The following is a 7,188-nucleotide window of genomic DNA, read 5'->3' on the forward strand; positions in this document are numbered from 1 at the left end:
TTCTACACAGTCAGTATTCAGTTTCAGCATGTGACAAATTTGGTCATTGCATCCAGATAGTTTATTATTTAGTATCTTTATCATGTTCAGATTTTATCATCGTTTTATTACTTCGTTCAATTATATGTTATTTCAGTTTTACTCTATTCTGAATGCTCAGTACCTTTCAAGTACGTATGCATACTTTGCACTACATCTTCTAATGGTTCCCATCATCCAAATCATGCATAAATTGGTTCCCAATCTCCAGCTCAGCAGCATTAGTGGTGAGTCCTCATTCTTCGAGGACAACAATCATGTTATTTCAGTTTTTCAGTATTTTAGTTTCAGTTTTGCTAAATTTAGTTGGGGCATGTCCCAACACTTCTAATCAGTTAGAGACCACTTTCAGACATAGTTAGATTCAACTTAGTATTTGAGTATGATATTTCTTTTGTATTAATCCATCAAATTTGATATATTTAGTTTTAGGATGGGTATTTTCCATCACTTTCATTTTCATGATATTTAGCTTATCTGTCAGTTTATTATTATTATTATGCTCATGTTATGCCAGTAGAATTAGCTTGAAGTCACACATCCGCATCCTGGGTTAGCTTCAGAGCGTGATAAACTTGGTATCACAACATTAAGTTCTAGAGTCCTAGGATGTCTTATGAAAATCTTCACCTTCGTATTACTCTTGTCGTGCATCAGGTATGATCTAATTCCATTCTAACTTGAAGTTCTATATTTCAGATCATGCCTTCTCATAAAGGTAACACCACGAATACAAATAACAAGAATGCAAATGCAACTCCTTCATTCCTTGATCAAGAAGTTTTGAATGAAGAGTTTAAGAACGCCATTCAGATGTTGGCTCAAAGTGTGACCAACCAGAACAATCAGTGGGTTCCAATTTTGGCAGATATAAATGTTGGATCAGTTGCAGCTAGAGTGAGAGATTTTTTATTAGGATAAATTCGTCCGAGTTCTTAGGATCACATATTAGTGGGGATCCCCGAAACTTCATAGATGAGGTCAAGAAGATCTTTCAAGTTATGTAGGTTTATGAAATGATCGAGTTGAGTTGGCATCTTACCAGCTTAAGGATGTAGATCGTAGCTGGTATACTCAATGGAAATAGAACAGGAGTAAAAGTGCACCTCTTATCACTTGGGAATGCTTTAGTGAAACCCTTATGGACAGATTCTTCCCAAGAGAGCTAAGGGAGGTGAAAACTCAGGAATTCATGAACTTGAGGCAAGGTAGCAAGACGTTCCAAGAGTATAGACTTAAGTTTACTCAAATCTCCAGGTATGTTCCTCTCATGGTTGCTAACTCCAGGGCTTATATGAATAAGTTTCTATATGGAGTGTCAGACTTAGTGAAAACAGAGTGCTGAAATGTTATGTTGCTGGAAAACATGAACATATCTAGTCTTATGACACACTCTCAATAGGTTAAGGAAGATAAGCTTAGGGAGAAGGCTAAGGAGAACAAGACGGCTAGGACTGGGACTATAAGTATTCTCAATAGAAATTGGGTGGTGGAAATCTCTCACAAGGACAATAGAAAATTTCAGACCCCAACCCCTATTAGCTAATTTTCCATCCTCCAAGTTTGGGCATGATCATAAACGTAGGGCATTAGGCTCCAAGTCTCAAGAAAGTGTTTCATCTACCAAAACCTAACCAATTTGTCAAAAGTGTGGTACGAACCATCGAAGTGAGTGCCTTACAGGACAAGAATGACACTTTGGGTGTAGTCATCCAAGTTGAAGGATTGCCCTTCTAAAGAAGGTCAAAGAGATGATAATGGTAGAGCTCAGCAAGTCGCTCAACTCATATGGGTAACTCATTTGGTACAGGTGGCACCAGTTCCAGAATAGGTTACTTGCTCTTCAGGCTCACCATGATCAGGTAGGTTCTCCTGATGTATTTATTGATACGTTACAAGTCTTTCACCTCGATGTTTATGCTTTGTTATATCTATGGGCTACTCTTTCCTTCGTTACTCCTAATATAGCAATCAACTTTGATATTAGTCCCAAAACTCTCTTAGAACCCTTCTCAGTTTCTACTCTAGTTGGTGACACAGTTATACCTAGATTGGTACATATAAATTTACCTGTGACACTCTCTCATAAATGCAAAACTACAAATCTTAGAAATAGTAGACTTCGATGTCATTCTAGGCATAGATTGGTTACATTCATGTTATGCGTCAGTCAATTGTAGAACTAGGATTGTTGGTTTTTAGTTTCAGATGAACCATTTTAGAATGGAAGAGTAGTAGCTTAGAGCCTATGGGTCGATTCATTTCTTACCTTAAGGCCAGAAAGATGATCTCTAAGGGTTGTCTCTATCATCTAGTACGGTTTAAGGATTCTAGCTTCGAAACCTCAACTCTTGAGTCAATTCTAGTAGTTAGTGAGTTTCTAGAACTGTTTCTAGAAGATCTTTTGAAGTTCATCCTGAAATGGGAAATTGACTTTGAAATTGATCTTCTTCCAAACACACAACCTATTTATACTCCTCCTTAAATTATGGTTCTAGCTGAGCTTAAGGAATTGAAAGAGTAGTTGAAAGACCTTCTAGATAAGGCTTCATCAGACCAAGTATTTCCCCATGGGGTGCACCAATGTTGTTTGTGAAGGATAAAGATGTTCACTCAAAATTTACATAGACTATAGGCAGTTGAACAAAGTCAAAATCAAGAATAAGTATCCCATTCCTAGGATTGATGACTTGTTTGACTAACTTCAGGGTACTAGCCATTTATCAAAGATAGACCTCAGATCTGATTATGATCCACTTAGAGTCAAAGATAGTGACATCCTAAAAACAACCTTTAGAACTTGGTATGGTCATTATGAATACGTAGTTATGCCATTTGGACTAACCAATACTCCTGCAGCTTTCATATTTTTGATGAACAGAGTGTTCAAGCAACATTTGTACTTGTTTGTTGTCATCTTCATTGATGATATCCTCATTTAATGAGGAAGAACATGTGAATCATTTGAGGGTGGTTCTGCAAACTATCAAAAATCATCAGTTATTTGCTAAATTTAGCGAGCGCGAGTTTTGGTTGCAATTAGTTGCTTTCCTTGGGCATATTGTGTCTAGAGAAGGGATCTGAGTGGATTCTCAGAAAACAAAAGTAGTGAAATAATGGCTGATACCTACCTCTCCTATAGATATCAGAAGTTTCTTAGGTCTAGTTGGTTATTACAAAAGATTTGTGGAAAATTTTCATCCATAGCCTCTTTATTGACTAAGTAAACGTAGAAAAAGGTCAAATTTCAGCGGTCATATGATTGTGAGAAAAACGTAAAAGAACTGAAAACTAGGTTGACTACAACTCCTGTTTTGACTTACCAGAGGGTTCAAAAGGTTATATGATCTATTGTGATGCATCCATAGTTGGCGTAGGTTATGTGTTGATGCAGCGTGGTAAGGTTATAGTTTATGCTTCCAGAAAATTAAGGTGCATGAGAAGAACTACCCAACTTATGACCTTGAACTTGCACCAATGATGTTTACACTTAAGATTTGGAGACATTACTTGTACGGTGTTCATGTGTATGTTCATTGACCATAAGAGACTCCAGCATGTGTTCACCCAGAAAGAGTTGAATCTTCGCCAGAGGAGATTGTTTGAGTTCCTCAAAGATTATGATATGATTGTGAATTACCATCCGGGTAAGGCCAATGTAGTAGCAGATGCTCATAGCAGACTATCTATGGGTAGTGTAGCACATGCTAAGGAAGAAAGAAAAGAACTAGATAAGGAGGTTCATGGGCTTGCTTACTTGGGAGTTCGCTTTATGAGCATATCAGAAAGTCATTATAAGCTCACAAAGTCATTTGAGATCCAAAATCAAGTATTTCTTAAATTAAAAATGATTTAAAATAAGGACAAATCTATGACATAATACTTATGACACTTGTCATTTTTAGGGAGTGTGACTTATTATATATTTTTCCTATATTTTGATTAACACATGATCGTTGAGATTGGGGACTTCTTTTTGTAGTGAGGGCGTATAAATAACATCAAACTTGTGACAACATAATTTTCTCGATTTCTTGTATATATGCGCATCTAGTTTCTAGCAACATGTTTCCATCATCTGTGACTTGAGGTTCATGAAATGATTGTTTGATAGCTCAAACACTTTTTCATTTTCATTCTGAATTATGAGGTTACTTTAAATACTTCATATGTTTGTAAATTCATAGATAGTACCAAAGTAGTCATTCTTGCTTTGATACTAGTATTAATTTTACTTTCTTGAGTACAAATAGAAGATTATATTGAAGGTATTGATGTGCCGTGAAATTATGACTCATTTTGTCACATAGATTTTGCATATCCTTAATGCATTTTTTAGTATAGAATATGTTGTTTTGCTTTTTGAAGGTATTTTGCACGGCCTACAAAAAAAATGGGTAAATGCGAACAAAAGTACCAGAAAATGAAGTAGTGTAGAAAAGTACCGCATTTGCTCGCAGAAAAACTATAATACAAACTGCAAAAAAGATAATTCAGCCCAATATGGGCTCGTTTGGTACAAAGATTAATAATGCAGTGATTAGTAATGAAGGAATTAGTAATGTAGCGATTAGCAGTGCAAGGATATATGTAATACAGGGTTTATTTTTATCAAGTGTTTGATTCATTGTTCCTACCTCATCTTGTGTTTGGATAAAAAACTCTATAAAATGTTTTTTCCCCAATTATATCTCGGGGTGTGCATCGATCGGTTTTGTTTGATTTTGTGTATCATCAGTTCGGTTTATTGGTTTTTGATTTTTAAATATGCAAACCCAATAACAAACCAATAAGATATTCTTCATCGATTTTCGGTTTATTGGTTTTTTATCATTATCGGTTCGGTTTCGATTCACCTAATAACAAAATGTCCGCAAAATATTACATTTCATCTCACTTCTTTAAATGGTTTGATTTAGTGAAACTAATGAGAAATTGCATCAATAAGAGAAAATATAGTATAAAGGCTATAATTACATGTTACCACCAAACATAGTATGGATTTTTTTCTATTAATCAAATTAGAGTATGGATTTTTTTCTATTAATCAAATTACAAACCTTTACAAATTTGCAAATGCTACAACCTATAATTACATACTAAAACTAAAATAAATTAGTTCAACAAGACGAAGACTAAAATTAAAACTAAAATCAAATAGTTACATTTGTGAACCCCTTACTTTGATTTTTAGGTTTTGAGTAAACAATAAAAACTAGTTAAACGTCATATTGTGAAGTTGGTAGAGCACTAATAATTTGACATAGTTATACTGTCTAATTATATTTTAAATTATTAATATTTAATAATTAGGAAGGGTAAAATAATAAACTATTACCGTCTTATTGAGTTATCAGTTTACCCAATAACCCAATAGTAAAAATCGATACCGAACCAATAACCCAATAAATTTTTTATAAACCCATTAAAAACCCAATAACCCAATAATATTTTTTCGGTTCAGTTTATCGGTCGGTTTGGTTTTTGCACACCCCTAGTTATATCCTTGAATTATTACGTAGTTGGATCAAGATTATTAACTGCCGACCAATATTATTTTTCTATAGCCTTCTAACTAGGGGTATTCTATATTAATTGCAGATATGGGTATGCATATCTAATGAGGATGCTAATTTACGGTTCAAGGTTTAATGTGAATGAAGATGGCATGGATATCATTCCCAAGCCTACTGCCCACTTTTGTTAAAGAATATTTGTTCTCGCTTGCGAATGTAGTTGGTACAACTATCCATCTTGATCAAGCTACGATCAAAAGTACTAGACCTAGTTGTGCTCGAGTGAAGGTGTTGGTGGATTTAAAAGGAAGTCTTCCTAAATATGATATCATAATGAACATTGAAGATGAAGTCATTGTGGAAGTAAGGTCTACCATAGTGGATATTAATTTGATATGACTGTGTCAAAATCCTTCGGTCCTAATCCCCAAAAGCAGCAAGAAGCAGCAGTCCATCATTATTCGCCATCAAAAAACAGTTTAAGAGAATGCAGTAGATATAACAAATAAGGCCAGTAATAACCAAAACTCCAAAAGGTTACTGAGAAGATGAGTATGGATTACCTGGAGATAGAAGAGACAAAGGAAAACAGCAACAATAGCCCTCATGTGCAACAATTCCAAGAATATAATCATATGGCAATAGTGGAGGTTCCTGAGGTGATACAAGTTGATGCATTTTGAGTATTCGAAGTGGAACTCCCGACAAGGTTCTGCATGATATTGTGACTCATAATATCGGATATAGCTGTGGTGATACAGATACAAATCAAAGCGTAAAAGGTAATCATGAAATAGACAGACCTGAAGATGGGGAGCAGAGTCAACCTATCGGGGTTTAGCCAAAGAGAACTAAATTCATTTCACATAAATATGAAGGCTTTAATATGAAAAATTAAACGTATGTGGTTTTTGAATTGTTGCTGAAGTGTGAAACCTATGTGGTTAGACATAGAAAACCTTTCAGGTTTCTGAAGTTTTGGACTGAGAACGATACTTCTTCAGTAGTGGTTGTACTGAATTGGTGCACTACTAGCTCTCATAATCCTTATTTGGATTTCAAAGAGAATATTAAAAGAGTAAAAGTTTCCCTAACAAGATGGAGCAGAGAAGCCTATGGATATATTTTTAAGCAATTTCTCAGTAGGGAGGACATTACGAAAATCAAGGAGATGTTATTTGAAGAAGAACCTTCTGTGATTAATAGAGAGGTGTTGCAAAGAGACCAAGCAGATCTTCATTTTGAGGAGATGTTTTGGCAGCAAAAACAGGGTATGATTGGTTAGAAAATGGGGATAGAAATACCAGGTAGAAGAAAAAGGTTACATATCCAAGGAATGCAGAATAGACAAGGAGACTCTTTTAAACTACTTAGATATATTCCTAAAGTCATATCTAATGAAGAAAATGTTGACCTTTGTAGATTCAATGAAGTTAAAAAAGCTATTTTTGAATTAGATGAAGAGAGTGGTAAGATTTTATCAAAGTTGTTGGGAGATAGTGGGAGGTGACATTCTTAGGATGGTTATTGATTTCTTCAGGGGTAACACTCTGCCTAAATCTATCATTTATACTAACTTGGTCTTGTTTCCTTAGAAGGAGTGGGTGCATGAGTTCACTGATTTGAGGCCTAT

This window comes from Solanum pennellii, chromosome 3 (genome assembly GCF_001406875.1).
Source record: "Solanum pennellii chromosome 3, SPENNV200".
In the NCBI taxonomy this organism is placed as follows: Eukaryota; Viridiplantae; Streptophyta; class Magnoliopsida; order Solanales; family Solanaceae; genus Solanum; species Solanum pennellii.